The 14850-nt window shown below is 46.9% G+C and overlaps 1 long non-coding RNA gene across 1 annotated transcript; it reads left to right on the forward strand.

Moving 5' to 3' along the window:
• The first annotated feature begins 6802 nt into the window (after positions 1-6802).
• On the forward strand, positions 6803-9224 carry LOC115276573. Its single transcript, XR_003901999.1, has 3 exons — positions 6803-7392; positions 7772-7833; positions 8652-9224. It is a non-coding gene; the product is annotated as an uncharacterized LOC115276573 (long non-coding RNA).
• The last annotated feature ends 5626 nt before the right edge of the window (positions 9225-14850 follow it).

Here is a 14850-nt window from a genome sequence, read left to right on the forward strand (position 1 = left end):
GACTCTGGGCCCCAGAGTACGGGTCTCAGCTCCTCCTTCAAGCCCCAGAATATGACCCAAGCTCCTTCCTCATTTCGAGTAAGAGAGTAAGACTGTTGAGACAATGAGGTACTTTCCAAAGGAATTTAGCTGTGAAGCTTAAGGAAGCGAAAGAACAAAATGCTGTAGACCACCAAGCTTATAGAATCTGTGTGTCTCAGCTTCTGGAAGGTTCTGCTTCGCATCCTACTTGAGAGTTCCATTTATAGATGACTCTGTATTATATGAGATGGGCTTCTTCTTCCTAAGCCCAACAGAAAGTCAGTGTGTGTGGGGGGGAAGGGGGGGTGAACACGCAGGGTGTCAGGCTCCCTGGATGCACTGCTTTCTCTCTCCCAGCCCTCATGAGCAAGGTTGTGTGGGGAAGGACAGAAGCCCCAGGAAGGACAGGATAAAAGCATGAGGTCTTTCCATGCAACTGTTCTTTTTTCCTCTCTCAAACATGGGTGGGTCACCTTTTCCTTCTAGAAGCTCACACTTAAGTGAGGGAGATGGCTACACACAATGTTAACTTAGTGGAATCTTAACCTCAACATCACTGGACCACATCCCAGCTCCTGGGTCCTGTTTCATCCTAAGAACCCACCGTCTGACTTTCCAAAGCACACACACAAAGTCATTTACATTTTTATTGAAAATAAAACCTTTAATGATGCCAGAAAGATTGCATTTACATGACAAAATGCAGCCTCTGCCACCCTATCCCTTTCCTCCCCTCTGACAGGTCCCCTGCCCATTCCGATGCCTACACAGTTAGCCTTTGCCTCCACTTCTCCCGCTGCCCAGACCGCTGCCACAAAAGCCCTGCGTGTCTCCGGGGCAAATGTAGACGAGGTCTTGGCAGGCTGCCAGAGAGGTCAGGCAGGGCAGCGGCCGCCGTTTGTGTCCACCATGATGCAACAGGACAGGTGCGGCCCCGGTGGCCGTCTTCCCTCTCACCACTCTCTCCTCTGTCTGTCCCCACGCGCTACTGCTCCCCAGGGTCTGTCCCAGGTCTGCTCATTTTGACTCAACTCACACCACTTTCTGGACAACCTCAAACACTCCCCTGGCTTCCCCTGGCGCGGACATGCTGTTGACTCTCAAATCCCTGTTTCCCCAGGAATTCAGCTCCTAAGTGCCCAGGTTCTTCCAACATGTAAACCACTCCTTGGGGGAACCCAGAGCTTGAGAAGGACCTCTGGTCACCTACAAAGCTCTCTTTAGGACAGCAAAACCATGACTTTTCTAGGCAGGTTATTGATGATGTAGCTCGGAAATCACCCTGTGTCTTGTTTATTTTTTCGGTTTCTCCTGCCTCCCCAGCAAGTTCTGGTCTGGGATGAGGGTAGGGTGCATAGTGAATAGCCTTTTTGTGTTTTAGACCAGATTTGGCATCTCCAAAGCATTTATTTATAAGGTTTTCAGGCCCATCAAAGGATTTGGTTGGATTCCCTAAGAGGCAGATTCCTGGATTCATTGGGTCATGTGTCCCCTCACTATGGCCAGGGAGTGACATATCTTAGTTTAAGCCTAGGACTACTGCCAATCTATAAGCCAATCACGGTGGCAACTGATTGGAATTATGCTATTGGTTTAGGTCCGTGGCTGCTCCTAGAGCCCACCCTGGCCACAAGGCTATCCCGCTGTGGAGAAAGACAGAATAGGTGGAAAGTTAGTAAGCAGCCCATGTCCCCTGCAAAGTTCCTCTTGAGCAACGGCTTGCAAGCATTTTTTGTACATAACCCATAGTAAGAAATACACTTTACGTTGTGACCCTGTACCCACCCCCCCAACCCATCCCCCACGGCTTTTACGAAACTTCCACAAAATACTATTTACCCTTTGCTTGCTACTGGGAACACATGTTGAAATTTTGTAATCCTGGCTTCTCGACCAGGTAACACCTAATTCTCTCTCCGTTTTTAAAAATGCTGGTCAAAACGCCCAAGATTGATTTCACAACTCACTAGTGGGTCAAAGCTCACAGTTTGAAAAATGCTACTCTGAAGGTTGACATAAACGGCTTGCATTGTTTAAATGGCTGTTACATGTGTCATCCGTTCTCCAGGAATTTAACAGGAAAGCGTGTACACTTGTGGACATTGGGAAGTTGAGTTAATGGAGAGTACAAAGTCGTTAGGTATGGAGGGGTGGCACTTGCCACTTCTGACTCAGAAGGAAGGCCTTGGGAGTAGAGATTTTTGAATTCCAACATGGGACTCCAGCTTCCAGTAGTAACCAGTTTATGAGATTTCTTTCTCAATAGATCAGATTTATGGCTACAAAGGACTTCTCTGAAGAGGATATACGGGCAAGCAATCCGGCTGGGTGCCTTGAGGTGCTTTGTTCCGTGATTTCTGTTACTCAGAACCAATTCCAACCTTTGGCCAGACTTCTTCAACCCCATGGTGACTTGGATTATAGTGAGAAGACAGATGCTTTTTGGTCATTTGAGGGCCAGGCTCAGCACCTGTTGAGGATAAATAGGCCATGTGCCCATTTATACAACATTAAATGACACACACACACAAGTATATAACTTATTTTTAAGGATATGTTAATATGATAAATGGTTTAGTAGATTGAGAGAGAGATACAGGGAAAGGATACAGAAGGGCCTTCAATAGGATGGTAACATTTTATTTTTCAAAGGCAGACACATGGCTGGTTATTTTATTAGCCATTAAACTTTAAAGATGCAGTGTATGCACACACATGCACACGCACACACACCTATTGGCATTCATGACCAAAAAAATTAAATAAGCCAAAGACTCCATGCTCAGTGAGCTCACAGACTCAAGTGGAAGACAGACATAATCACAACAAATATTTTACACACTGAGATCATAATAAATAGATAAAAGAAATTCATTCTGGCTATTTTATGACCTTGGGTAAGTCATTTTATTTCCCAAAGCCTGACACTCTTCAGATACATTTGCTATACAGATAGATAGATAAATGCACGCACGCACGTGCGCACACACACACACACAATAAGTTTACAGTGAGACTCAATTGACATGTAATGCATGAGAAAATGTCTGACGTGCTGTGAAACACTGTAAAACCTGTGAGATAATATTATCACTCTGGGCATCTTTGCAACTGCTTATTTCTTCTGTGAAACTGCTATCCCACACAGTTTTGTGCTCGAGTGGCAGTCTGAAGGAAGCAGGTTGTAAGTGACTGTAAATTATTCTCAATTTAACATATTTTGTGTCTAGCACAATGAGGGACAGAAATAAAGATGGCACCGGCTACTACTGAAGAGCTTTGGATCGCCGGAACAGAGATGCGAAGCCTCAGAGATCCTGGGATGATAATTCTAGGAGGACCAGGACTTTGGACTTGTGGGCTGGGCGGGGGGAGGGTTGAGGGGAGAAGACTATGCCTCCCCTTCCCTACGGGCTCTTTCAGACCCTTCACTGCCATTACCACAGCAGGCCCGGGCAGGTGCTGCTCCTCCTTAGTGCTCGGGCCTAATTGTGGACACAAATCCCTTCCCCCAACTCTCATCAGCCTGGGAAAGCACAAGAACACTCCGGCTTCTGCCAGGGGCTCCCTTTCAGGACTCCCGGGTCCTGTTCTTGCTCCTGTGCCACATGAGACCCCAGACGCCAGCCAGAGAGCAGTCCGGCTCTGCAGGCTCCTTGCTCAAGGTCGTGATTTCTGGCCACTCGCCATCTCCATGTGAGCAGTTCCACCCCAAGATTTGGACAGGTGTTCTCAGGAAGAAGATGAGAATTCATTATTAAGATGTAGGCGTGTAGGAGTCGAAGTTCAAGGACACTCCAGGGAAACTGACTCCTGAACTTAAGCTCGAACATTGTGTGTCTTGGCATAGAGTATGTCCCAGAGATTGAGGGAGACTGAAGTCCCAGGGTGGAGTTAGGTAGTTTATCAGTCAGAGTCCCAGGAGAATAGGTGACACACACAAATGGGGTAAATTGAGGAGCATTTGATAAAGGGACTGCTTTCAAAGGACACAGAGTATGGAGAAATCACAAGGGAGAGTGCAGAAGCCCAAAGGCTCATGGAGACACCAATAACAGCAGGTGCTGTGACCAGCCCAGGCCTGAATGGGTGTAGGCAGGAGGAGTTATGGGCACACGGAGAGGGAGGCCTGGGCAGGGAGCCACTTGATTGGAGTCATGCCTTTCAAAGGAGGGATGCAGCCAGACCTTGAGAGACCAAAGACGGGATGCCAAGCAAATAAGTACCCTGACCTCATGGTCTTTCCTCTCTCCCATCTGGAGCCAGTTGGCCTTGCCTACCTGGAAGCCAACATGCGAGGGACCCCACTGCTATCCTGCAGGTGGAGCAGGTTGCAAGGCACAGAGCCCGGAGGGTCTGGAGCAGCAACTGACCCCCACAGCCTCACTGTGAAAAGTGAGGGGCAGGGCGATGGTAGCCGGTCCTGAGCAGCACAGCAAACGGTCAAGATGGGGAAACACCAGAGATGACAAAAGGGATTCAGAGATTGAGAAGGCCATTGGGAGGCGGGGCATGTCCTCCATGGCTGAATTCAACTGTCCTGTGTTCAAACGAGGCTAGAGGCACATCTTTGCAGAGATATTTTTGGCATGCAAGAATCAAATTCATTTGGCAATTTCACTTGTAGCAGCAGGTTGAAATTTCCCATCCACTGTTTTCAAGGACATTTAGAAGCAAATGAGTAGCAGACACTCCATGTTTACTTTCTGAAGCAGTCTTGAGTGACTTAATGGAAAGATCCTGGTGCAGCAATGCAGAGGATCTCAGTGTTAGACTTCACTCTGCCTCAGACTCACTAAGGTCCTTTAAATCACTCTCTCCCCCTCTCTGGGCCTCAGTTTCCTTTTATGCAGTGCAACGGGGTTGGCTATGATCTGTAAGATCTTTTTGGATTCTAGCATGCTGATTTTCTTAGGAACTATATGATCAGAAGAAGTCTTGACACATTGGTGTTGGTAATGATTTTTGGGGGATAGAAAACCAGAAATTCTGGCAACAAAAGCAAAAATAAACAATTAGAACCACATTAAATGCTAAAAAAAACTTCACTGGGCAAAGGAAAGCATCAACACAATGAATTGGCAACCTACAGAGGAGGAAAAGATATTTGCAAATCCTATATCTGATAAGGGTTTAATATCCAAAGCATATAAGGAACTCATACAGCTCTACACCAAAAAAACCGAACAAAATAAAACCCAAATTTTAAAAATGAGCAAAGGACTAGAATAGACACTTCCCCAAAGAAGACATATCAATGGCCAAGAGGTATATGAAAAGATGCCTGATATCACCAATCACTGGGGGAATGCGTGTCAACACTACCATGAGATACCACCATATACCTGTTAGGATGTCTATTATCGAGAAGACAAAAGATAACTAGTATTAGAGAGGATATGAAGAAAAGGGAACTCTTGTACAGTATTGGTAGGAATGTAAATTGGTACAGTCATTATGTAAAATAGTATGGAGGTTCCTTGGAAAATTAAAAATAGAACCACCATATGATCCAGCAATCCCTCTTCTGAGTACATATCCAAAAGAAATGAAATCAGTACCTTGAAGATCTATTTGTGCTCCCATGTACATTGCAGCATTTCTCATAATAGCCAACATATGGAAATAAATGTCTGTCAATGGTTGAATGGATAAAGAAATCACTCGGAGCACCTGGGTGGCTCAGTCGGTTAAGCGTCCGACTTTGGTTCAGGTCATGATCTCACAGTTTGTGGGTTCAAGCCCCGCACTGGGCTCTGGGCTGACAGCTCAGACCCTGGAGCCTGCTTTGGATTCTGTGTCTTCCTCTCTCTCTGCTCCTCCCCTGCTATGGCTCTGCTTCTCTCTGTCTCAAAAAGAAACATTTAAAAAAATGCTTTTAAAGAAATTACTGTGTGTAATTTATATATGTAATATATATGCATATATATACCTATCTATTTATCTATCTATACACGAACATACATGCACACACATACATGCAATGGAATATTATTCAGCCTTAAGAAAGGAGATCCTGCCATTTATAACACCAGGGATGAACCCAGAAGACATTATATTAAGTAGAATAAGCCAGACACAGAAAGAAAAACACTGCATGATCTCACTCACATGTGGATTCCAAAAAAAGTCAAATTCATAGAAGCAGAAAGTAGAATGGTGGGTCCCAGAGGCGGGGAGGCAGAGGAAATGGGGGGTTGTTGAGCAAGGGGTACAAAACTGCAATTATGTGGTACGAATACGTTCTAGAGATCGAATGTACAGCGATGTGACTACAGTTTATAATATATGATTGTGTACTGGAAATGTGCTAAGGGTAGATCTCAGGTGCTCTGCACACACACACACACACACGGTTACTATGTGGAGAGATGGATATGTTAATTAGCTTAACTGTAGTAATCTTTTCACTATGTATATGCATGTCAAAATGTTGTACACTTTAAATATACACAGTTTTATTTTTTTTAAAAAAAGAACCAGTCCTGACATAGTGGCACAGCCAACTTGGCAGCCACTATGTGATTCCATTTTGTAAGTTACAAAATTGTTTCTTTGAAATCTCTCTTGAAAATTGCTCCATTTCTCTGATGCAGCAAGAAAGCAAGGGAAAATAAATTGCTTTTCAGTGGACTCATGCCCATGAAAACAAACCCAAGTGTACCGCTGCTAAAAAGAACCCAGTCTGCCACACTTCCTATTTATCTGGCTTTGGAGAACTGGACGGAGCAGAACTCAGGCAGGCGTGATACACCGCATTGAGTCATCACCTGAACTGGCTTCCACCTCCCAGAGCCTCCTGCTGGATGGGGTGAAGGCAGGGCCTCCTTTTACCACTATCCCCTCCGTCCTATGTTTCTCCACGGAGCAAGACGTGGCTCTCACTTCCTCTTTACAATTCCTGCCCACGACGTGCATTTCTTGGGTCAGAAAAGGAAACAGAACCAGCCTCCGAGAGCGCACTCTTTCTCCGGTTCCTGGACTGCATTCTATCTGACTTCCTGTAAGACGGATCTGTTGTGTCCGCCCGCCTAGCTCCTTTTTCCGACTTTCTTAAGAGAAGCAGCACTCGCGCCTCCTCATAGAGATCTGGTTGATTCTGGTGGGGCTGACTGTCGCGGAGTCCGGACCCCTTCCCCAGGCGATGACGCAACCTAAGCCTGACCAATCACAGAGCCCCATCCCGCCTTGAGACTGAAGGAGGAGGCTGCTGGAAGCCGGCGGAGCAGCTGGGACTTACAGCAGGTTCAGCACCGGGAGGGGAGAGCCATCTTCTCACTGCTTTGGCGTAACTGAGCTAAATAATACGTCCGGAGCTTCTGGTGGCCCTGCTTCCTGTACTCTGTCCTCACTGGGGCGAAGCCAACCCAAGTAAGAGAAAATGAGGCCAGAGCACAGAGAAACATCAAGACAGGTTAAGTGTCTGACACTTCTGGCCAGGTCAAGATCCCGTGGTTCATGGGTTCAAGCCCCGCATCCGGCTCTGTGCTGACAGCTCAGAGCCTGGAGCCTCCTTCCAATTCTGTGTCTCCCCCTCTTTCTGCTCCTCACCTGCTTGCGCGCACTCACGTTCTCTCTTGTCTCTATCTCTGTCTCTCTCTCATCTCAGTCTCTGTCTCTCTCTCAAAAATAAACATTAAAAATTTAAAAAGAAAAGATGAGTGAAGTAGGGAGAGGGATGGGAATAGAGAGCAAAAAGCTTGACAATGGCTTATCCTTTATCCCAACATTAGTAACTCCCCTTTTCTAGGTATGTTCGGGTTGACTGAATAATACAGCAATTGCTTCCTGCGAATTATTGTGAGTAATAAGGTAATGGACCCTGAAGTGTGGAACTGGCTGGGGCAAGGGGGTGCGGAGCCACAGGGACTCCTCTTTCCTGGGGGAGAAGCTGGTGTCCCGGCCATGTGCCGTGAGCAGCTGGTTAGACCAGCACTGGTCGTTACAAGAGCTCTCTCCCAGAAGATGCCGGGATCTTGGAATGGGATGTCCATGCTTCTGTCAAAGCTGGGTTGTTTGAGAGAGGAAGGATCAGCAGACAGATAAAGAGGAGCTCTTCCTCCCCACAGCAAGATTTCATGGGTGCAGGGAGTTAGGGGACCATTTTCCTTGAAGAATTGCAAGAAGCAGAAATCTGGGGCTGGGAGGGAAGATACTGGAAGAGGAGGCCTCTCATCTGGAAGCAACATGGACTGGAGCACAGCCCAGAGCCTGCGGGGACCTTCCTCATCACTTACAGCTGCAAGCCAGCTCAGGCCGGGAAGCTGACACCCCAGGAAATGGACGCGTCTCTAGGCCTGGGTGACGAGCAGAAATTCCTCCACTATGGGTCCGGTTTGTCGCTGCTCGGTGGAATCCTCCCATGTCTCCCAAGAGGCAGGACCAATAGGAGGGTGGAGGAATTTGCTCCTCTGCCAGAGAAGTGAGTTTTTGCTGTCCCTGTCCAGAAGGATGAGATATAGGTAGCTGGCAGATGACAAATGGGATTCCTTCCCCCATTACAATTTTTTTAAAATAGAATTTTCAAGCATAAATGGAGCTGTTTAATGGATCATTTAGTCATAGGTGGCAAGAGTATGAGTATGTCCACTAAGCTTCTCAATTCTAACCTTAACCTATTGCTTTTTCAGTTATTCAACACGTATTTATTGAGCACCTACTAAGTGGCAGATACTCCCAGGGAATACAATAATGAAGAAAACAACCAACCAGCAATGACTTAGGACTTGCAGAGTCATTTCCGTGCCAGGAAGTAGGGACACCATCCAGGCAACTGGCCAGGTCCAGATCCCAGGAATCATTCTCTGACAACAGAGCCCTTTCAGTAGCCCCCTCCTAAATCCAACCCAAATCTCCCCACGTCTCACCATGTCCTTGACTCAGCCATGGCCCAGGGCATCATCACTTCTCTGCTAAATCACTGCAACAGTTCACCAACCGGGCATTTGCCTCCAGTGTCACCCCAAAGTCCATTCAGCCCACAGAAGTCACAGGAGTCCTTCCAAAACCACTGTCAAACCGAACAGATCTGCTGGGAGCAAACATGTAGAGGGTTGTATCTATGTCAATAATAAAATGAATGCTCACAGCAGGAGGCAAGTATGAGTTTGTGAGACTCTCTTTGTGTCTGGAAAGAGTTAGTGCTGGTTTTGTGTTTTCTGACAGTGGAGAATCATCATAATGATACATTCAGTTGTATCATTTGCGGCCTCAAAAAATAAATAAATAAATAAAACCAGTTCGTGTCTCTCTCCTGTTTTAAACCCAGTAACTTCTCAGAGCAACGAGACATAAAATCCAAACACTTTACCTTAGTCGGCAGGAGCCTACGTGATCTGCAGCTGCCCTGCCTCCTCCTCCCTGGTCTGGTCTGTCTTCTCCCTCGTTTTCTCTTACTTAAGCTCTCACCAGCTTCTTTCTGCCCCTAAGATACTCCATTTGAGTTTGCATCTCGAGGCCTTTACATTTGCTGTTTCTTCTTCTTGGGGCACTCTTCCCCAGATCTTTGCAAGCCTGCCTCCTTTCCACTGTTCAAAGGTAACAGGATACTCAGTGGGATTTTTCTTGTTGTCCAAGAATTTTGCTAAATCCCAGAAATGAGGAAAAGGGGCTCTAAGCATCCACTGTCTCAAGTGAGCCACTCACCCGCCCCAGCACCAGATTCTGCTGAGGCTTACTGGAAGGTCTCAGAAAGTCCCTACTAGCCGTCCTCCACCGCTCGTTTCTAATCTTCATGAGATGACTAGGGTGGGGGAAAAGAGGCAGGTAGAGCCAGAATCCTCTGCCTTGTGGGGACAGCAGTGTTTGTGGTGAGCAGTGACCCTTCCCCTAAGTCAAATACTGGGGAGACGTCAGGGATCAGCCACAGAGCAGGGGTGGGGGCGGGGTCCCTGACAGACCTGATGCTCCCAAGTGGATTATCATTTTCTGACTTGCCCCTGGACTGTGTGAGTCGGGTAGAGGAAGGCCGGCATTGTTTCCAGTTGGGAGTAGAGAAAGGGAGATACTTATACTCCTCCTCCAGCCCGGCCGGAAGGGAAGGATCTGTGGTTGGACCAAGGGGACACTAAGGGCGGCAGCTGGGCTCGGGCCCTCCAGATGACTCCCCAGCATCTGACTGCCTGCCACAGAGAGGGTGTCAGTGGCCACTGTTAGCCAGAGAAGCAGGAACAGCCCATTTAGAAAGAACAATAGCTGTGGCCGGGTGACTAAAGACACCCTTGTCCAGTTTCCTGTCCCCCTGCCCTCCCCAAACACCCTGGGAGAGCAGGGCCTTGAAGAAGGAAGGGGAGGGACATCTTAGAACCTGACTGCACTCTTTCCCCATCTGCACTCCCAGCAGTCAGGACCCAGCTCCGGAAGGCGGAAGAGATTTAAACCATTTGAGACTGAGGTCTAAGAGTAGACTAGATTTTTCATCCCCAGGAGGTCATGAAATCCACCTGCACCTCTGCTGGGCCCATCTGCCCTCAAGGTACATTTCTCACCCTTTCTAAACTTGGGAGTGGGAACTTGATCTTGGCAGGCCATGCTGCCCAAGCCGCTGGGTCGGCTGGGAGGAGAGGGGTTGAAAAGCAGGAGGAAGGGACACATTAGGCATCTTCTTCCACGCTCTCTGCCTCCAGTGTGATTTCTGGCTACAAGGTCTCCTTCCTGGATGCTAGGCCTGGCCCCACTTTTGCTGTTTGCTCCTGGCCTCTGGGCTTTGGTCACATATCCTCCTCCATTTGCCTCTTTTTTGATAATATCTAGATAGTCTTACTGTGCCTCACTCAGTTTCTAGGCTTTTCTATCACTCATGTGACTAATTACAGCAAATTTCCTCTGTTTCAAATGCTTATAAAGTGTTTTTGTCTTCTGCATGGACCTTTACTCATATACTTCCTGAGAAGGTGGTAAGGGAGTTATATCCTGTTATATATATATATATGGTTTTGGAACCATATTTGTAAGAAATCAAATTATACCTTAATGAAGCCATCTGAACACACCAGTTACAAACATCCCAACTAAAATGCCGTCTTCTCAGAAGAGCATCTCAGTGTCCCTCTCCCAACCGTACTCCATCACCTTATTTTGTCTTCTTTTAGCAAATTTCAGTACCCGAATCCATCTTATTTATGTGTTTCTTCGTATTTGTATAATCTATCTTCCCTTCCGCTGGAATGGAAGGTCCTTGAGGGGAGTCCCTCTTTTTCCATACCCCTATGTGCTCAGTAAGTGATCAACCATTGTCCATCATCAGGACCGGGTGGACTGGGATGTATGTCACCCAGAGACCCTCAACTTGCAGCTGGGTGTGATAGCTGTGATGTCACTTGGAGGGTGAGGATATCTTTAGTGTATGTGAATTAGAGCATTCTTGGAATTGTGTGTATGGGAATTATATACATAGGAAGCCTCCCACCCAAGAGGTAGGATGTAACGGGTCTTTTATTTTCACTTGCCAATATACATTTTCTTTCTTTCTTTGAGGACTCTCTCTTTCTCCCAGAATGCAGAATTTGGAGAGACAGCCAGATTTTTTATAATCTTTAAATTGCACTTGTGATTAGAATAGTCAGGCTTTCTCTTTATTCTTTGCATCAGTTTTGGCCATTACAGTTTCACAGCACATTATCCATTATATCTATGTTTTTAAAAATTCATACCAGCAAATTGGATATAGAATCTTTTCATTTTTAAAATGGCTTCTGTTGGGGCACCTGAGTGGCTTAGTCGTTTGAGCTCAAGTCATGAGCTCATGGTTTGTGAGTTTAAGCCCCTTATCAGAGTCTGGGCAGACAGCTCAGAGCTTGGAGCCTGCTTCGGATTCTGTGTCTCTGTCTTTCTGTGACCCTCTCCCACTCACACTCTGTCTCTCAAAAATAAGTAAACATTAAAAACTAGTTTTAATGGGTTCTGTGTCAGTAGTTTATATACTTTTTCATTATAATCCTGTGATTCAGTGAACCACTTCAATCCATGGATAAAACTCTTTCAGCTCAGGAAATTTTCTCTCATTTTTTAGTTAACTAATACTTACTTCAGTTCTGGGGTGCCTGGCTGGCTGAGTCAGAAGAGCATGCAACTCTTGATCTCGGGATCATGAGTTCAAGACCCACATTGGGTGTAGTGATTACTTAAAAAAATACTTCTATCCATTCTTCTTTCTGATTCTATGACTCCTGTTACATAAATGTTGGAACATTATATCTATTTTCCTCCCTCTTATTTTTCATCTCATGAATTTATCTTTTTGTCTGCATTCTGAGGGGATTGTATGAATTCTTAGGAATTTATCTGATAACTCACTACGTCAGTTTTCAATAGTATACATGCTGCAGTTCTATTTTATTTGGGGACACAAATGATAGTTTTGTTTTCAAGGATTGTGTCTTATTCTCCCAGTATTCTACCTCATGCTTCCTCTGCCCTCTGACTTTTCACTGAGATGCAAATCTGAATTGGTTTAAAAGTTAGCTCCTGCTTTCCGTCATAATTCTTTCTAACTGGCTCTGACTGATCGTCTGGTTTCATTTTGAGGTCGCGTCATCTCCTCAGATGACTAACAGATGCTTATTATCTGCTGCTATTGACAAGTATGAAAGGCTACATTGAAAAGGATTGGGAGCTCTTCTGGATGCCCTGAGCAACTGCACAGACCACCACGAGCTTTCCTCACTGCTCCAGGCACAGTGTGTCCCCAGCCCCTGCTGGCGCAGCCCTGTGGAAATCAGCAACCGGACAGGTTCACAGGCAAGTGCTGCTTTTGCTTAGTTTGCCAGAGAGGCCTGTGTACCAGGTATGTCCCCGACAGACTCTCAGGGTTTCTGCTCAGTGGGTGTTGTCCTTGAAACTAAACCTGCACGGCTTCCCATTAGCCCGAGCCTGCTTTAGCAGGTTTGGCCGTGCCAGGCCTGTAGACCTCCAACTTCCGGCTGTAAGAGGCTTCATGAGAGCTTTCTCTGGCAGCCTGAGCCCATTCCGCCTGGGCCTGGCCATCAGAAGTACTGGAATTTCATGCCCCCCTGCTTTTCAGTGACTGATGGCGTATCACTACCACAGCTCCCTTGTCGCTTAGGTGGGGAATTCTGGGACGCCTATTCACCCGTACTGGCTCCCAGAGTTCCTAAGAGGAGAGCACGACCTGGTCATCCGCACGATGACAAGATGCCACCTTTGTAGCTCTGTCTCACTTCCCCAAGCCCTGGGATCACCTCCCACATACACTACTTGCAAATGAATGCTTATGTAAGGGGGAACCCAAATCAATACACTGACAGCGTGTGGCAGCCCCTTCAGGAAGTTAGTTCTCTCTTGAGGCGCCTGGGTGGCTCAGTTGGTTAAGCATCTGACTTTGGCTCAGGTCATGCTCATGAGTTCGAGCCCTGCATCGGGCTCTCTGCTCTCCATGCAGAGCCCTCTTTGGATCCTCTGTCTCCCTCTCTGTCTGCCCCTCCCCTGCTCTCTCTCTCTCTCTCTTTCTCTCTCCAAAATAAATAAACATTAACAAAGAAAGAAAGTTCTCTCCCCTGGTGTGGAGTGGGGAGCTGGAGGCCAGGAGATCAGCCTGGAGGTGTGAGTCACAGTCCCAGGGAAGGTAAGAGAGAAGCCAACGCCCCACTGTGTCGCAAAGACCAACACATGCAGCACAGCACAGTGCCCCAAGATACTGGCTAAATATTGTGACATTTAGAAGAATAGAAGTAGTCATCATGGAAATACCCAGACTTCACACTAACTTTTACAGTTTTTTAACTGACTGATGTTGTTGTTGTTACTACGATTCCTAGAAACATCCCATCAATATTTGTGGAATGAATGAGTGAATGAAAAAATAAATGACTCCAAGGCTACGGGCTGGGTGGCGGTGCCAGTCCCTGAGAGAAGGACCAGAGGAAGAGGCGGAGCAGGTGATCCCCCGGACAAACATAGCAAATAACAGAGCACTCTGGGTACTTTCTGGAACAGGGTGCTGGGCAGGCTCAGGCAGGGGAATAGTCAGACTACTTCATAGTTGTTGTAGCACGTGCTCCTGTCAGTCAGGAGGAATCCAGCCCCAGTGCTAGAGCTGAATCCTGGAGCCCCTACAGAGCCAGATGATGATGTTTTAGTTGTTGGATTATGGGTAGGATGAGCAGAAGGCGAGGGTAGCCAGAGGCTTGGGTGTCCTACCCACTTAGGGGCTTGGGACAGAGGATATACACCAACGGGTCTAGTTGCACCAGTGTGTACGGGTTGAGCCCAAGCCCTGGGCTTGGTGTCAGGCAGAGAAACCAGATTGGAAGACACCATCCCGCAAGGCAAGGCTCCCAGCTCCTCCTGAGAAACCTCGGGGCAAGCCAATGATTGTGAGCACTTGTGGATGCTCACTCAGTGTGAGAACCCCTTTCTAGAGTTTCCAATAACTTAACTCAATAGAGGTCAGTTCCTGTTACAATCTCTATTTTATAGCTAAAGCAACTGAGCTGCAGGGGAAGGTTGAATGTAGGGGACAATCATCAGTAATCTGCCTATGATTACGAGGCTCATAGAGGGCAGAGCCCAAATTCAGGCCCAGACCAAAGCTTGTCTACACCTGACTTCCTTATACGTTGGAGGCAAAGGGGAAAGTCAGCCAGCAGGGATGCGAGAGCTGTGAGGGGCTCAGTGGTGCCTCGGTGACCCAGGAGCTCAAGGACTAACCAAGAAGTGCTTCTCCAGCTGCTAGGTTAGGCATATATATCCTGCATATTTACTTGTATATATACTTGCCTCAACTGGTGAGGTCTCTGTGGAGTTGGCTGGGGGGAAAGGAGATATACGTGAGATCTGAGATAGTCTGTGGCATGCGAATGAGTTCATGGG

Source organism: Suricata suricatta, chromosome 13 (genome assembly GCF_006229205.1).
Source record: "Suricata suricatta isolate VVHF042 chromosome 13, meerkat_22Aug2017_6uvM2_HiC, whole genome shotgun sequence".
Lineage (NCBI taxonomy): Eukaryota > Metazoa > Chordata > Mammalia > Carnivora > Herpestidae > Suricata > Suricata suricatta.